Here is a 19,045-nt window from a genome sequence, read left to right on the forward strand (position 1 = left end):
GACTAGCGATGATATAACCAAATACTTAATGATTTCAGCGTCAGCTCCACTGCACTCACTGTAAAAGTTTCTTAATACTAACTAAATTTAGTGGAAGGGGTTCAAGGCTTTCCTATTTTTAGTTAGCTGGTAAAATAACGTCGAAAAAGCAGTTAAGTTTACCATTGGAAATTTTATTCCACTCACAAAACATCGTTTAGAAATTGCACTATTGATAAAAGGAAATGTTTTAATACAGGATGATAAAAACCAACTGTGTTCAACAAAAATGTGAACGAATATTCCCTGAGTAGGTTTCCAAGTTCTACAATGGATCGAAGGATGACCTATGCCATATCACATCTATAATCTAGGTTTAAATTAAGTTTCACAAAAGAGAAAACTATCAAAATCGTCTTCAGGGACCCACAATTATCTTTAATTACTTATCTATCTTGTCGTAAATTACAGTGGCTGATGTGGCTTCTCAATAACTATATAACAGAAAAATCATCACGTTTCAGATTTTTACTTCAAGTGGCAAATGTGAACACCATGAGCTTTAATTGACGATCGACACTAGTATTACGCAAAAAGGGGTTGTAACGGATGAGACTTCTGCAGTTCTGAGTGAAGCTTTATGCGCTGTTATGCGGCATTGCGTGCGTTCATTACCTTGTCGGTGTTCGTCAGGGGGCGGCGGACAGCACAGCTCCGCTCTCCTCGCCGTCTCGGAAGCAACTCTTTCCTAACTTCTCCTTAGTACAGTTTAACGGAGTTGGTTTAAAAAAACTATCTGGCTGTGTTTTCATCTGACCAATAAGGGCCTCAATGTTAACCTTAAGCACCGCCTACAAAAAATCTGTCCATCCAATGAGAAACGTTATACTTTTCGTGGTGGGGCAATGTTTTTAAAGTTTGCAACGTAACAGAGATGCGAAAAAGTCTCACGCTAAAACTTGCAGCTGGTGTGGTCCTTTTAGCGTTATCGTAAGATATATACTGTTCTCCTGGAGGGCTCTATCTTTTAACATGGGCTGGGGGGTGGTCCTGACGTAACAGAGACGCGAAAAAGACTCACGCTAAAACTTGCGGGTGGTGTGGCCCTTTTTGTGTTATCGTAAGGACAAACAAAATCTGAACGAATCGAAAATGAGCGTTAGGAGAGCAACGAGAGAAGCGATGATTTTGAAAGTAAGACGTTGTCAACCAACCTGAGTAAAAACCCTAAGATGTTTTCGTTCTATCTGAAGTCACTAAGAGGGTCAAAATCATGTAATCATTCTCTCAGCGACCACATCGGCACCGAAACGGAAGATAACAGAGAGAAGGCCGACATACTGAATTCGCTCTTCCGAAGTTGTTTCACCGCGGGAGATCGTAACACTGTCCCTCCTTTCAATCGTCGTACGAACATCGAAATGAGATAACCGATAGCGGAATTGAAAAGCAGCTACAGTCGCTTAGTAGTGGAAAGGCTTCAGAACTAGCTGAGATACCAATAAGATTTTATAAAGATTTTGCGAAAGAACGTGTTTCCCATCTAGCAGTAATTTATCGTAGATCGCTTGAGCAACGAAAGGTACCTCAACGAATGCAAAAAATAGCAGGTCATTCCCGTTTTTAAGAAAGGCCGTAAGACAGATCCACTCAATTATAGACCTATATAGTCGACGTCCATCTGTTGTAGAATTATAGAACATGTTTTATGCTCAAGAATTATGACGTTTCTGGAAAATGAACATCTCCTTTATGAAAATCAATATGGAATCCGCAAACAGAGATCCTGCGGAACTTAGCTCGCTCTGTTCCTCCATGAGATCCACAGTGCAGTGGACAACGGCGCTCAGGTTGATGCCGTGTTCCTTGATTTCAATAAGGCATTTGAGACCGTCACGCATCGCCGTTTAACGAAAAAAGTATCGGAGCAGACCTGCGATTGGATTCAAGACTTTCTTGCAGATAGAAGGCCCGCATCTCGTGGTCGTGCGGTAGCGTTCTCGCTTCCCAGACCCGGGTTCCCGGGTTCGATTCCCGGCGGGGTCAGGGATTTTCTCTGCCTCGTGATGGCTGGGTGTTGTGTGATGTCCTTAGGTTAGTTAGGTTTAAGTAGTTCTAAGTTCTAGGGGACTTATGACCACAGCAGTTGAGTCCCATAGTGCTCAGAGCCATTTTTTTGCAGATAGAACTCAACACGTCGTTCGTAACGGATCTAAATCGACAGATGTAAAGGTAATATCCGGAGTACCACAGGGAAGTGTGATAGGACCGTTACAGTATAATATATTTGTCCAATGAATACTCATTTATGATCTGCATTTCTTCTTGGTGTAGCAATTTTAATGGCGAGTAGTGTACATGCGATGAGTTACGCTAACTCAAGACAATTTCTAACAGTGATACTCGTCTTGCTACGTTGAAGATAATGATGATGTTTGGTTTGTGGGCCGCTCAAGTGCGCGGTTATCAGCGACCGTACAAAGTCCCAATTCTTACACTTTCCAGTTGTTTACACAGTCCAACTGTCACGAGTGATGACGATTATCTAACGATGAGGAAAAGACAAACACCCAGCCCTCGGGCAGAGATAATCCCCAACCTTGCCGGGAATGGAACGAGGGACCCCGTGATCCAGAAGCAGTAACGCTAGCCAATTTTCTTTTTCTTCATTATTGGCCACTGTATTTGTTCGTGGCGGACGTCCCATTATACTTGTTGAAGTTCATCATTGATCCGTTCACTCAGTTTTTTCGTTACAGAGGGCAGTTATCCCTCTGACCGAACACGCTGTCGTGCCGGCAGCCACTAGGCCGTGAGCTGCGGACTGCTACATTGAAGCTTTAAAACAATATTATACAGTGTGTCCAAGAAAAAGTGTCGAATACTCTGAGAAAAATAAGTCCAGTGAATATGGGTCCACAAACACATACTTTACGAGATAAACACGTGTTTATAGGAAGGACAGCGCGACGCTTGGTTGCGGATATTAGCACATTAGGTACATTAGCGCTCCTTCAAATGTGTCGGCAGGGTACTATAATGTCTTATTCACAATACTCCACTTATCATTAGCTGGTCTGCAATCGGTTGTGTAGTTCGATTCGTGTTGTAGGCTACGTTATTGTACAGCAGTGTCAACCCTTTCTCCGTATTCATCCAAATGCACATTCACTTTTGTGGTTACTGTTATTGTGCTGTTTGTACGCACCAATGGTGTAGTACACTCACATTTTCTCTCTTTCGCCACTTGTTAGCGATAGATGCTTACTGCTCCATAAGTGAAATGGCGGATATGATATTCTGCTATGGTTTAGCAAATCGTCGTGACCTGCAAGACCGTGCCCTCTACGCTGAAAAATATCCACAGGGGACAACGCCCCCTGATTAGCTGTTCCGCAGGCTTTTCCAGCATCTGGGGCACACAGGTACCCTTGGACCTCGGAAGACAGAAAGTGGAACGCCCCACACAGTTCGCATGGAGAAGAGTGTGCTACGTTCGGTGGAAGAAGCCCCGGACCTGTGTGCGACGATTAACAGCTGCAGAAGACGCGTCTCTCTTATTTGGAGGCACATCATGAACAACTGCTGTACCCACATCGTCTACAGCGCGTTCAGGCTCTAAAGCCACAGGATCATCACGGCAGACGACGGTACTGTCAATGTCTGAGGCAGAAGTGTGCTGTCGATCTACTTTTCATATCCAACATTTTATTCACTGGTGAGGCAGGGTTGACAAGAGATGGTGTTTTGAATATCCATAAACAGCATGTATTGGTAGATTTGGTAGATGTAAATCCTCAAGAAATTCAGGATAGAGGGCATCAACACCGATTCTGAATGGACGTATGTGACATACTTGGCCTTAGTTTAATAGGGAAATACGAGCTACACAAAAGTCAACCGAGGCGCATTATCTGGACTTTCTCATTAATATATTGCCCACCTTGATTGAGGCTGTGCCATTGCAGGAACGAATACAAATGTGGTTCATTCATGATGGCGCACCATCACACTTTCGTCACAATATATGCGAACATCCGACGCACACATTTCAGGACTGCTGGATTGGTCAAGGGGGAGTGGGCTCAACTTGATCTGCTCGTTCTCCAGACCTCAGCTGGTCAACGATTTGCTGACACTACAAGGTCGCGTCTCCAATGCGCGCCAACAGGTACAACAACAACAACCGGGTGTATTTCAAAGAGTGCGTCATCCCATACGCCAGAGTGCGGAGGGGTGCAGTCATGAATGGACGCCACGTTGAACGCGTCCTGTAAACACGTGTTTATTGCAGAAAGTACGTATTTCCGGACCCATGTTCGTTGGACTTGTTTTTCTTGTTTTTATGAGTAGTACAACCTCTCAAAATATTCGACACTTTGTTTTCAAATTTTGTATGACTGCATAATCGAAACTAAAAGTGTTTCAATAAATTTAATCAAATTATGCAAAATCAAATCGTGTAATCATACAATAAAATAGGTGGTAAATTAATAAAAAGTGGAGTATGCACTCCAGTGGTGAGGGCTTCCTCTCAGATTATGTTTCGTGATTATCGCTGCCCCGTTTGTGCAGCCTGTGAAAACAACACTGAAATATTCCGAGAAAACGTCGTAATTCGGCGCACTATATGTTGTAGTTTAGGTGGCTAAGTGGTAAATCAGAAAAAAAAGGACGGGACATGCGATGTTAGTTTTCTATGAGAATATGAGAATATAGTGTGCTCCCTGCCGCCGTTGGATAAGCAGCTGCAGCAGCAAGTCGTATACTCCTAGCTCACTCATTTGTTACATAGTTTAATTCTTAATTTCTTTGCGTGTTTCTGGTACTTGCATTGTTTAATTCATAAATTTCGGGCGCAATATAGTATTTGAGAGTTGTAGCATCGCGTTTTAGTACCTGAATAGTGTAAATTCGCGTAGTCGTCTGTCTTCTGTTTTTGTTTGGAACGGCCAGTGTCGGTTGGTCAGAGTCAGTGTGCTCCCTGCCGCCGTTGGATAAGCAGCTGCAGCAGCAAGTCGTATACTCCTAGCTCACTCATTTGTTACATAGTTTAATTCTTAATTTCTTTGCGTGTTTTTGGTACTTGCATTGTTTAATTCATAAATTTTGGGCGTATTATAGTATTTGAGAGTTGTAGCATCGCGTTTTAGTACCTGAATAGTGTAAAATCGCGTAGTCTCCTTCTGCCGCCGAGCAGTGTGTCAGCAGTGCGCAAGTAGCAGCATTACTGCATTTACTAGGCAATCTTGTATTTTAATAACCGTTTAAATTTTGTGTCGATTTGTTTGCGCTCTCTGTAGATTAGTTCAGACGTTCTTTGCACAACAGTTTTTAGCATTGATAGGGACTGCAACTGCTGTGTTCGGATGCAGGCTGAGTTGGCATCCCTTCGCTCCCAGCTTCAGGCAGTGTTGGCTTCGGTCACACAGCTTGAGGCTGTTGCCAATGGGCATCACTGTGGGGGTCCGGATGGGAGTTTGTCGGGGACGGCCAGCTCGTCCCACGCATCCCCCGATCGGACTACGACTGTGGTTGCCCAGGATACTGCCCGCATTGAGGCTGATCACTCACCTTTGGTAGAGTGGGAGGTCGTCTCAAGGTGTGGCAGGGGGCGAAAGACATTCCGGAGGGCTGAACGGAAGGCCTCTCCAGTTTGTCTGACGAACCAGTTTCAGGCTCTGTCTCAGGCTGATACTGATCTTCGGCATGACATGGCTGCTTGTCCTGTTCCAGAGGTTGCCCCTCAGTCTGCAAGATCCGGGCAGTCGCAGAGGGTGGGCTTACCGGTAGTTCGGAGCTCCAACGTCAGGCGCGTAATGGGGCCCCTTAGGGATATGGCAGCAAGAGAGGGGAAGAAAACCGATGTGCACTCCGTGTGCATACCGGGGGGAGTCATTCCAGATGTGGAAAGGGTCCTTCCGGATGCCATGAAGGGTACAGGGTGCACCCATCTGCAGGTGGTCGCTCATATCGGCACCAATGATGTGTGTCGCTATGGATCGGAGGAAATCCTCTCTGGCTTCCGGCGGCTATCTGATTTGGTGAAGACTGCCAGTCTCGCTAGCGGGATGAAAGCAGAGCTCACCATATGCAGCATCGTCGACAGGACTGACTGCGGACCTTTGGTACAGAGCCGAGTGGAGGGTCTGAATCAGAGGCTGAGACGGTTCTGCGACCGTGTGGTCTGCAGATTCCTCGACCTGCGCCATAGGGTGGTGGGGTTTCGGGTTCCGCTGGATAGGTCAGGAGTCCACTACACGCAACAAGCGGCTACACGGGTAGCAGGGGTTGTGTGGCGTGGGCTGGGCGGTTTTTTAGCTTAGATGGCCTTGGGCAAGTACAGAAAGGGCAACAGCCTCAATGGGTGCGGGGCAAAGTCAGGACATGCGGGGACCAAGCAGCAATCGGTATTGTAATTGTAAACTGTCGAAGCTGCGTTGGTAAAGTACCGGAACTTCAAGCGCTGATAGACAGCACCGAAGCTGAAATCGTTATAGGTACAGAAAGCTGGCTGAAGCCAGAGATAAATTCTGCCGAAATTTTTACAAAGGCACAGACGGTGTTTAGAAAGGATAGGTTGCATGCAACCGGTGGTGGAGGGTTCGTCGCTGTTAGTAGTAGTTTATCCTGTAGTGAAGTAGAAGTGGATAGTTCCTGTGAATTATTATGGGTGGAGGTTACACTCAACAACCGAGCTAGGTTAATAATTGGCTCCTTTTACCGACCTCCCGACTCAGCAGCATTAGTGGCAGAACAACTGAGAGAAAATTTGGAATACATTTCACATAAATTTTCTCAGCATGTTATAGTCTTAGGTGGAGATTTCAATTTACCAGTTATACACTCCTGGAAATGGAAAAAAGAACACATTGACACCGGTGTGTCAGACCCACCATACTTGCTCCGGACACTGCGAGAGGGCTGTACAAGCAATGATCACACGCACGGCACAGCGGACACACCAGGAACCGCGGTGTTGGCCGTCGAATGGCGCTAGCTGCGCAGTATTTGTGCACCGCCGCCGTCAGTGTCAGCCAGTTTGCCGTGGCATACGGCGCTCCATCGCAGTCTTTAACACTGGTAGCATGCCGCGACAGCGTGGACGTGAACCGTATGTGCAGTTGACGGACTTTGAGCGAGGGCGTATAGTGGGCATGCGGGAGGCCGGGTGGACGTACCGCCGAATTGCTCAACACGTGGGGCGTGAGGTCTCCACAGTACATCGATGTTGTCGCCAGTGGTCGGCGGAAGGCGCACGTGCCCGTCGACCTGGGACCGGACCGCAGCGATGCACGGATGCACGCCAAGACCGTAGGATCCTACGCAGTGCCGTAGGGGACCGCACCGCCACTTCCCAGCAAATTAGGGACACTGTTGCTCCTGGGGTATCGGCGAGGACCATTCGCAACCGTCTCCATGAAGCTGGGCTACGGTCCCGCACACCGTTAGGCCGTCTTCCGCTCACGCCCCAACATCGTGCAGCCCGCCTCCAGTGGTGTCGCGACAGGCGTGAATGGAGGGACGAATGGAGACGTGTCGTCTTCAGCGATGAGAGTCGCTTCTGCCTTGGTGCCAATGATGGTCGTATGCGTGTTTGGCACCGTGCAGGTGAGCGCCACAATCAGGACTGCATACGACCGAGGCACACAGCGCCAACACCCGGCATCATGGTGTGGGGAGCGATCTCCTACACTGGCCGTACACCACTGGTGATCGTCGAGGGGACACTGAATAGTGCACGGTAAATCCAAACCGTCATCGAACCCATCGTTCTACCATTCCTAGACCGGCAAGGGAACTTGCTGTTCCAACAGGACAATGCACGTCCGCATGTATCCCGTGCCACCCAACGTGCTCTAGAAGGTGTAAGTCAACTACCCTGGCCAGCAAGATCTCCGGATCTGTCCCCCATTGAGCATGTTTGAGACTGGATGAAGCGTCGTCTCACGCGGTCTGCACGTCCAGCACGAACGCTGGTCCAACTGAGGCGCCAGGTGGAAATGGCATGGCAAGCCGTTCCACAGGACTACATCCAGCATCTCTACGATCGTCTCCATGGGAGAATAGCAGCCTGCATTGCTGCGAAAGGTGGATATACACTGTACTAGTGCCGACATTGTGCATGCTCTGTTGCCTGTGTCTATGTGCCTGTGGTTCTGTCAGTGTGATCATGTGATGTATCTGACCCCAGGAATGTGTCAATAAAGTTTCCCCTTCCTGGGACAATGAATTCACGGTGTTCTTATTTCAATTTCCAGGAGTGTAGAATGGGACACTCAGATGTTTAAGACGGGTGGTAGGGACAGAGCATCGAGTGACATTATACTGAGTGCACTATCCGAAAATTACCTCGAGCAATTAAACAGAGAACCGACTCGTGGAGATAACATCTTGGACCTACTGTTAACAAACAGACCCGAACTTTTCGACTCTGTATGTGCAGAACAGGGAATCAGTGATCATAAGGCCGTTGCAGCATCCCTGAATATGGAAGTTAATAGGTATATAAAAAAAGGGAGGAAGGTTTATATGTTTAGCAAGAGTAATAGAAGGCAGATTTCAGACTACCTAACAGATCAAAACCAAAATTTCTGTTCCGACACTGACAATGTTGAGTGTTTATGGAAAAAGTTCAAGGCAATCGTAAAATGCGTTTTAGACAGGTACGTGCCGAGTAAAACTGTGAGGGACGGGAAAAACACACCGTGGTACAACAACAAAGTTAGGAAACTACTGCGAAAGCAAAGAGAGCTTCACTCCAAGTTTAAACGCAGCCAAAACCTCTCAGACCAACAGAAGCTAGACGATGTCAAAGTTAGCGTAAGGAGGGCTATGCGTGAAGCGTTTAGTGAATTCGAGTGTAAAATTCTATGTACCGCCTTGACAGAAAATCCTAGGATGTTCTGGTCTTACGTTAAATTAGTAAGCGGCTCGAAACAGCATATCCAGACACTCCGGGATGATGAAGGCATTGAAACAGAGGATGACACGCGTAAAGCTGAAATACTAAACACCTTTTTCCAAAGCTGTTTCACAGAGGAGGACCGCACTGCAGTTCCTTCTCTAAATCCTCGCACAAAGGAAAAAATGGCTGACATCGAAATAAGTGTCAAAGGAATAGAAAAGCAACTGGAATCACTCAACAGAGGAAAGTCCACTGGACCTGACGGGATCCCAATTCGATTCTACGTAGAGTACGCGAAAGAACTTGCCCCCCTTCTAACAGCCGTGTACCGCAAGTCTCTAGAGGAACGGAAAGTTCCAAATGATTGGAAAAGAGCACAGGTAGTCCCAGTCTTCAAGAAGGGTCGTGGAGCAGATGCGCAAAACTATAGACCTATATGTCTGATGTCGATCTGTTGTAGAATTTTAGAACATGTTTTTTGCTCGAGTATCATGTCGTTTTTGGAAACCCAGAATCTACTATGTAGGAATCAACATGGATTCCGGAAACAGCGATCGTGTGAGACCCAACTCGCTTTATTTGTTCATGAGACCCAGAAAATATTAGATACAGGCTCCCAGGTAGATGCTATTTTTCTTGACTTCCGGAAGGCGTTCGATACAGTTCCGCACTGTCGCCTGATAAACAAAGTAAGAGCCTACGGAATATCAGACCAGCTGTGTGGCTGGATTGAGGAGTTTTTAGCAAACAGAACACAGCATGTTGTTCTCAATGGAGAGACGTCTACAGACGTTAAAGTAACCTCTGGCGTGCCACAGGGGAGTGTTATGGGACCATTGCTTTTCACAATATATATAAATGGCCTAGTAGATAGTGTCGGAAGTTCCATGCGGCTTTTCGCGGATGATGCTGTAGTATAAAGAGAAGTTGAAGCATTAGAAAATTGTAGCGAAATGCAGGAAGATCTGCAGCGGATAGGCACTTGGTGCAGGGAGTGGCAACTGACCCTTAACATAGACAAATGTAATGTATTGCGAATACATAGAAAGAAGGATCCTTTATTGTATGATTATATGATAGCGGAACAAACACTGGTAGCAGTTACTTCTGTAAAATATCTGGGAGTATGCGTGCGGAACGATTTGAAGTGGCATGATCATATAAAATTAATTGTTGGTAAGGCGGGTACCAGGTTTAGATTCATTGGGAGAGTCCTTAGAAAATGTAGTCCATCAACAAAGGAGGTGGCTTACAAAACACTCGTTCGACCTATACTTGAGTATTGCTCATCAGTGTGGGATCCGTACCAGATCGGATTGACGGAGGAGATACAGAAGATCCAAAGAAGAGCGGCGCGTTTCGTCACAGGGTTATTTGGTAACCGTGATAGCGTTACGGAGATGTTTAACAAACTCAAGTGGCAGACTCTGCAAGAGAGGCGCTCTGCATCGCGGTATAGCTTGCTCGTCAGGTTTCGAGAGGGTGCGTTTCTGGATGAGGTATCGAATATATTGCTTCCGCCTACTTATACCTCCCGAGGAGATCACGAATGTAAAATTAGAGAGATCAGAGCGCGCACGGAGGCTTTCAGACAGTCGTTCTTCCCGCGAACCATACGCGACCGGAACAGTAAAGGGAGGTAATGACAGTGGCACGTAAAGTGCCCTCCGCCACACACCGTTGGGTGGCTTGCGGAGTATAAATGTAGATGTAGATGTAGAAAGTCACACATGAGAAATGAGGTGAAACATGCTAACTCAGTAGCTGGCAAATACTTGAGTCTGAAACAACTCACCGGTCACATTAAAATAAGACAACTTTGTACATCTCAATTAATCGTATTGAAGGTAAAAGGAGAAGGAAAGGAACGTATACCTTATGCACGCAGACTGGATTTACACAAGAAGATAAAGTTCGAAGAGAAATTAACTGTCAGCATAAGCATACAATTTCGGCAAGAAGATTTATACCGACTGAAACAATTTTACAGTGTAAGATACGGGAATTCGGGGCCACAATATATTTGGGAAAAGGGAAGGAACACGTGGATTAATCGAGAAAAACCGTGGTGAAACCGATAATAATCACGAGTAATGACTACAATAGTCAGATTAAATCATGACGAACGCGAACAGATCAACAAGACCAGCTAAGCTGAAGGTCCCACGGTTCGTGCAACACATAGTCCTCACAAATAAAAGGGGTTACTAAATCCCTAAAACCTACGAAAATATAGAAGCTCAAATAACAGGTTAGACGCTGATTATTCAGTCTGACTAGGGTCACTTATTGAAATACAGAAACTGGAGCTGAGGGTTCACTGAATGAGAAACACGTGGAGATAAGAGTAACTAAGCACACGTGGAAATCGGTACATCTAAGCACACATTAGTCTGAGACAGGAAAAGAACCATAAATTAGAACAGAAAGAAACACACGTACGCGAAGGCACAATTATTCTCCCATTCACACAAGGTAAAGAACTCTCTAACTTGACGCAGTCGTTATGCTGTGGAGAACATCTGACACCACAGTCCTCTAAAGCAACAGAACAACCCCAGAATGCCGAAAAAATTGAAACCACTAACGTTCCTGAACATTAGTGAAGCAATAGGCTTTTCACAGAACACATCTTAGAAAGGAGATATAACGCTTCGGTTAGGCTGAAGGCTTTACACACTCACAACGACTTTAAAGCAGCAAGACCGCGCTTGAGGGTTACGAACGGAAGTCATCAACAGCAAGCGGCAGAGTGCCTCCCGAGCGGTAGCACCCAGAAAACGACCCAGGTAAAGTGGAAAAGATCAGAGGGTCGTTTCCGCTGCCAACACAACAAACAGACAAGACACGGCACTTCTTTGCGCAGGTAAAGGAACACGACTAGTCTGCTACATGTCTTGTGAACCCGAAAAGACACATATACTGTCTCATTCTTTCACACAAAAGGCAATGTAAAGGAGGAAACATGATAATATAGGATGTCATTACATAAATATAGATGTGGATTACATGGAGTACAGAGGATAAATAATTGAATTATATAGTAAATAAAAATTCTGATTCAGGACACAGGTTGCTTGCAATTAATGTCAGATAACTATTAAATTTATATCAGTCCCACCGCTAGGCCCTCCTGGGTGAGTCTGAAGAAGTACACAGTGGACAAGAGGTGCAGAAAATGAGACGAAAACAAGACAAAATTCGTCAAATGTGTTATGAAACGATTCTATAAAGACGTTTCAACTCCCCAGTCACTATTATTGTATTTTCAAATATATTTTAATTTTCAAGTGGCAGTTTCCGTGTCTACGCTCATGTAAAAAAATGACAATGTTATCTCCCATACACAGACATTCCATGTCATAGTCAAACATACATCAAGTAGTGGAATGCAGCGTTTATGCACGACCACCACAAATCTCTGCAAATCTGCGTACTGCTGTCTAGACATTGGTATTTAATAGCAGTATGCTGCTATAATTTGCTTACCCGTTCATGAAAAATATGTCCACCAATTATGTAACCGGATACAACATCATTTTACTATGGCTGGTCGAGTGCACACTTCAGCTTGTCAACGTACAGTAGTCTTATAGACGATTGTGAGCTGGTAGTCAAGGAAGGCAGGATTCGGTTACGATTGTGGACGGGGGCGCAATCAGTTACTGTTTGTTCCCTTTTGCAATTACACACATTTATATTACAACGGTAATTCCAGTCTCAGCAATAAATAAAGATATCACACGTTATTAATGAAAGAATAAACAACTGTGTAATCGATAGTGCTTTCAGTTCGCTACAATTTACCAAATGAGCATAAAATACAGGCATAGCAAATAACGTTTGCCGGCCGCGGTGGTCTCGCGGTTCTAGGCGCTCAGTCCGGAACCGCGCGACTGCTACGGTCGCAGGTTCGAATCCTGCCTCGGGCATGGATGTGTGTGATGTCCTTAGGTTAGTTAGGTTTAAGTAGTTCTAAGTTCTAGGGGACTGATGACCTCAGATGTTAAGTCCCATAGTGCTCAGAGCCATTTGAACCATTAGCCAAATAACGTTTTAAAAACAAGCCATTGTGATCCCAATTAGAATTTTAAGACTAGTAACCACAGTCACGGCTGAAAGCCTTTAATGCCAAGAACGGAAATTATAAAAAAATTTAACGAACATACTGTAAAACAGCAATGCAATAGCAAGGTTAATTTAAAAGATAGGCAATTGATCACCAAACGGGCGAGACAAAATGATGGTAAACTTGGTAGCACAGCCACTTAAACCTGATGTAACGCCAAGAATGGCGATTATATAAACAATTTAAAAACCATACAGTAAAACAGCTAATACAACACCAAAGGTTAATTTAAAAGGAAAAGCAACTGATCACCAAATAGGTGAGACAAAATGATTGTAAACTTAGTAGCATAACCATTTAAACCTGCTGTAACGCCAAGAATGGCAGTTAAATAAAAAATTTAGAAACATACAATAAAACAGCAATAGAATAATAAAACACAAGGACCAGTCACAGACGGTGAACCAGCAATCGACCTCTGAGTAGATTCGGCAAAAAAACACTTTCGCGAGCGATGTGATAGGCAGCCAAGAGTTGCGTTCACTTCACAAGATGGTAACTCAGACTAGTGGCAGTCCAACGAATGACTAATGATAATCTTGCTGAGGCTGCATGACGTCCAGTACACCAAATGCAAAGATGTAAAAATACGCCAACGTCGGAACCGGCGGTCTGGACTCCGCCCGCAGAATACTGTGATTGGAGAGCCTGGAACGAGAAAGGAATCACTACCACCAGAGTAGAAGAATCGCCAACCAACACTAACCCCCAGGGCAGGTAAGTGGGGCGTTAGCGGCCACGAGGCAGGAAAAATACCACTGTCAGCAGCTCGTGGTCGTGCGGTAGCGTTCTCGCTTCCCGCGCCTGTGTTCCCGGGTTCGATTCCCGGCGGGGTCAGGGATTTTCTCTGCCTCGTGATGACTTGGTGTTGTGTGATGTCCTTAGGTTAGTTAGGTTTAATTAGTTCTAAGTTCTAGGGGACTGATGACCGTAGATGTTAAGTCCCATAGTGCTCAGAGCCATTTGAACCATTTTTGAAAAATACCACTGGTTGAACTTAACAAATAGTAACAAATTGAACGCAATAAATAGTAATTAGAAGTCCATGAAAGCTAATAAGATCCGCCTTCCCCAAGCGCTTCACTCTCTGCTCTTTGCCTCGGCAACACTACGAGGAGCAACACGAACCCAAGTCACTAGAGAATCTCAAGATCTCACAATGGTGCAGGTTTCTCTACTTGAATCCAAATGCACTCTACTTAACACCTGCAGGATCCGGTTACGACGAGGTCGTGCACCCTCGTGATCAAAGGCCGATTCAGCAGTCGATGTGCGCTGCCAGCGGTCCCGGTGTGTTCTGGCACTGCGTGGACCTGGCTCCTCCTGAGTCCCCAACCGAAGACCCGGGAGAACCACGACGTCGCCCCAAAAATAGGGTCACAGTTACTACATATCGATAATGGCCGTTGCTGCCACTAGCAGACAGGCAACGCTTGCGAAACCAAGTGACGCCAGTCAACACGGTAAGAAGACAAACAACCGCAACCATGTCAACAAAACGATACGGTCTGGTCAACAGAGGACAGAAACCTACAAACAGCACCAACGTGAGCCGCAGCATGACTGGCCATATCAGTGTATACACCACGCCATTGCCTGTTTACTAATGGAGTTTCCTATGTCCCCTACTACCCCCCCCCCCCCCCCTCAATTTAAGGCTGTGGAAAGTTTCTTTCATTCATGATAAAGATTGTCCGCAGCTCGTGGTCGTGCGGTAGCGTTCTCGCTTCCCGCGCCCGGGTTCCCGGGTTCGATTCCCGGCGGGGTCAGGGATTTTCTCTGCCTCGTGATGACTGGGTGTTGTGTAATGTTCTTAGGTTAGTTAGGTCTAAGTAGTTCTAAGTTCTAGGGGACTGATGACCATAGATGTTAAGTCCCTTAGTGCTCAGAGCCATTTGAACCAGCCCATGATGAAGATTGTGTCTTGTGAAAGCGAAAGAATCCGTTTGGATACCCTGTACTTCTCCCAACTAACCTCGCACCCAAGAGAAAGTTAGATAAATTCGTGAATATTTTGAGAGTTCAGAAGGGTACCGCCACGCTTTCATCCCGACATCCCGAATACCAAACACAGCAGCGGGACTGGGGGTCGACGAGACGGGGAAGGGTGGGGGGGGGGGGAGAGGGGGGAAGGCAGCTGGGAAGGGGATAGGGGTTCGAACGATTCTGGTGCACTATGTAGCTACGTAGTCTCCGCTATAAACCATTAGGAGATTTGAGTAACAAAATTGTAGATATCAGAGGATCACTGTAAAATTGAAGCACTTTTGCTTCTCCGAACATTTTTTTTGAGATAATGAAAGATAACTTGTTCTACAAAGTATTTTGATACGTTAGCCATTTTCCTATGTTGTCGCCGTCCAAATACGCAGTTATCTTGGCGCTCCAAAAGCTTTCCTGTACCTTCTGCATACTCAGCTGCCGCCGTCGAATCAGTTCGTTGCGATTCCATAGTGCTTTCTGCTCAAATAAACTGGGGTCCAGTACGGTCTAAAACTGTTGAAGCAAACACTTCGTCAGATCAGCAGAATACGGGCTAGCGTTCGTTTTGAACGGCGCAGCGAAGGCGGTGGACTCCCGCAGTAGGCCGCTTCATTTATGGTCTTTCTTCTAGGCACAAAATCAATGAGTGGCATACCTTTTCGACTTCTAAACCGTGTAGTCAAACAATTTTGGTGTTCAGAATTTGTCTGGCTTCTTTCTGGTTTTGTTGGAGATCGTGCGTGTTGCCGCTCCGTTGACTGGCGCTTCGTTCCTGAGCTTTCATGCGAAATCCACGTCTCGCTACCAGGAACGATGTGGATCAAAAACTGCACGTTGCCTTCGTCGTACTAAGTGAGAAATATCAGTGCAGCACTCATCCGTTGTTTTTGTGTTCATCTGCCACACGTCTAGGAACCCACTTGGGACGCATTTTTCTATAGCTAATATTATTACTAAAAAATGGAAATGAAGCCTCATGCTTCTTTACAGAGCGTAAGGGAACGATGCGGGAGACCCGCACCGTCTTACTAGGAAAGGTCCTAATGGAGGTGGTTTGCCGTTGCCTTCCTCCGACCGTAATGGGGATGAATGATGATGATGAAGACGACACAACAACACCCAGTCATCTCGAGGCAGGAAAAATCCCTGACCCCGCCGGGACCCCGTGCTCGGGAAGCGAGAACGCTACCGCGAGACCACGAGGGCAAGTTTCGTAAAACACTCATCGTGAAAAACTCGCTACACCTACAGTATAGTGAAACGTCTAGCCTTTAGAATTTTTTCTTCATTCGTTCAGTTTAGTTCGTCGGTAGCGACCGAACGTCAGCCTGATCGTTCTTCGTCATGAGTATTCGCTCTTCCATCATTAAACACGATGATTTTTGATCTGGAGCTTCACTGATCACGTTTTCATACACTTCGATTAACTGTCCGAAAATTTCGATAAGGCGGCCCTTTTTCTGTTAGAAAACTTATTCCACAAAGAACCTCAAATCTGGTTGGATCGTACTTTTACCACACATTTTAAAATCGGAAAAATAAATAGCAAACGACCTTCCTGCTCGCTGTTAGCGGCACACATGCAACGATTAGGAAGATCTATGACACGGTATGCAAGTGTGTGTGTGTGTGTGGGTGTGTGTTCTGTGTGTTTGAGTGTGTGTGTGTGTGTGTGTGTGTGTGTGTGTGTGTGTGTGTGTGTGGCTCTTAAGATGTTTTAGAATGACTCTCGCTGAATGAAACGAATTCTAGCTCCTTCTCCACTGAAGCTATGCGTTTGTTCGACAAATCGTGCATGATCAAAAACCTCACTGTGCACAGTAGGACACAGAAACGTTTTCTCTTTCGTAACTTTCATCTCAGTGTACCCAATCAGTTTTCTTCCTTTGCACCTTGGTAACATATTCTCTGTGGCTTCAGCAACATTCCTCTTGCATACTCCTTCCCTCTGTACTAGTTACTCCTTCTCTCCTTTCTTATTTTTTCTTTCTTTCCTCATATTTTCTTCTACTTCGTTCTCTCTTTCGCTCACTTTTCTTCAGAAAATACCAGAATTATAGAACTTTACAATAATATTTAACAAGAAATTGCGTGAATAGATCGACAGGGGTTTTCACAGACGTCTGAAGTAGCTGAATCGGGATACAGTAGACTTCATCGGGGGAGCTGGAAAGTTCCTCTCCATTTGGCGAAAGAGATAGTTGTAGAAGTAAGCGTTGCAGAAACAAAATCAGCTGGGTTTCAATGCAACAACGTCTTTCGAAAAAATATAAACGAAATTTAAAAAAAATCTGAGTTAGGACAGTCGTCTCTAAGAGAGTCCTCACCCGCATGTTATGTCAAATTTTGCATTCTGAAAATCGGCCATTTTATGGCGAGCAGCTTTCATAAAACGTTCACTTGCGTGACACGTGCAAGTCACTTGTCAACTCACAGACGTTCAGTTACTAGGCGACTCCGTCCGTTGGAGCGGTACATCTTTGCAAACACGAAATGGCAGGTATCTCTTGTGGCAATGCCAGATCTTTGATAGATGGGCTGCACAGTAGAGGCACCACACATGAGCAGGTTTGCGGACACCGCTGTTTTCGATCCTTTTGTGGTGTTCATGTTGTTGACTACCATTTTCCATAGAAGAGCCCGACGACAAAGGACTGGACCACCGCTACCGGTCGATATTAACAAGTAATAAATACAAGTACCCAGTTGTCGGTGTTATCATTGCTTCACATACATTCAGAAGCTGCTGTCCAACTACCCGTTTGAAGATGGATGCACGAAAAAGAAGGGCTTTGAAAGGTGCCAGCCAATGAGAACACTGGACGCGTATTTTTCTAACGGACGCATCGTGTAATTTTTAGTACAAACCACAATCGTCTCTCTCGTCCTGAGCAGCATACCAAATCAGAAGTGACTCAGACTTTTGCGCATTTGGAATGGGTGCATTCGATCAACAACTTTCAATGTGATGGTGAGATTACAGCAAGCTAAAAGCATTCAAGTTGTATTCACATGATTGGATACTGCGAGAGTGTTGAAGTCATGTAAAATCCTATCCTTTTCGCATTGTATTTTACACTGAGACTTGACATGGAAAACGTTATGCGTTATGCGTTTGTCCTCGCTTTTGATGTCATCAGAACACATGGTGGTCGGTTGCCATTTATGAGTTAACAACCTGTAAATTCAAGTGACTTATGAACAGATTCTTTCACGCGCAAGGCTATGTCAAAAGGTTGTAAATTTAGTTTTCCGTATTTTTGTTCAAAATGGTTCAAATGGCTCAAAGCAATATGGGACTTAACATCTGAGGTCATCAGTCCCCTAGAATTAGAACTACGTGAACCTAACTAACCTAAGGACATTATACACACATCCATGCCCGAGGCAGGATTCGAACCTGCGACCGTAGCAGCAGCGCGGTTCCGGACTGAAGCGCCTAGAACTGCTCGGCCACAACGGCCGACCGTATTTTTGTGCCTTGTTGTTCGGAGGCGATATTAAAAGTTCTAATCCGATGTTTGTCTTTATCCAAAATGGTTGACTTTGTATATCAGATTTGTTCATACATTATATTGGATCTATCACGCTTTTGGTCTTGACGAATTCATTATCTTACGTCCTTCCTCTGTTCACATATTCCATCATGTATCCCCTCCATATTTGTATATTTGATATTTATTTCATACGCGACTCCAGTCCACCAATAGCAGTGGAGGGTGCAACTTTGTAAAGTGACAATATTTTGCACTTTGAGGAGCCTTTCCCTCCAATATTACTTGTTTAAGCGACTACAAGGAGATATCAAATAGGTTCTCATTCGGTACTGGATCACCTGTATGACTGACATCGTCAAGTACACTTTTAAAATTCATATAGTTTGTGCATGTTGGATGGTTGGGTACAAGCAATGCTGTATTAGCTCACTGGAAGAAAGAATGGGAGCTTATGCTTATACCAAACCGCTTTGCTTCTGGGGAGCTTTTGAGAAGCTCTTGGGATATGTAGCCGTGGGAAGGACTAGCGGTCTGCGGAAGCCGTCTACG

This window comes from Schistocerca cancellata, chromosome 6, assembly GCF_023864275.1.
Source record: "Schistocerca cancellata isolate TAMUIC-IGC-003103 chromosome 6, iqSchCanc2.1, whole genome shotgun sequence".
NCBI classification, from domain to species: Eukaryota; Metazoa; Arthropoda; class Insecta; order Orthoptera; family Acrididae; genus Schistocerca; species Schistocerca cancellata.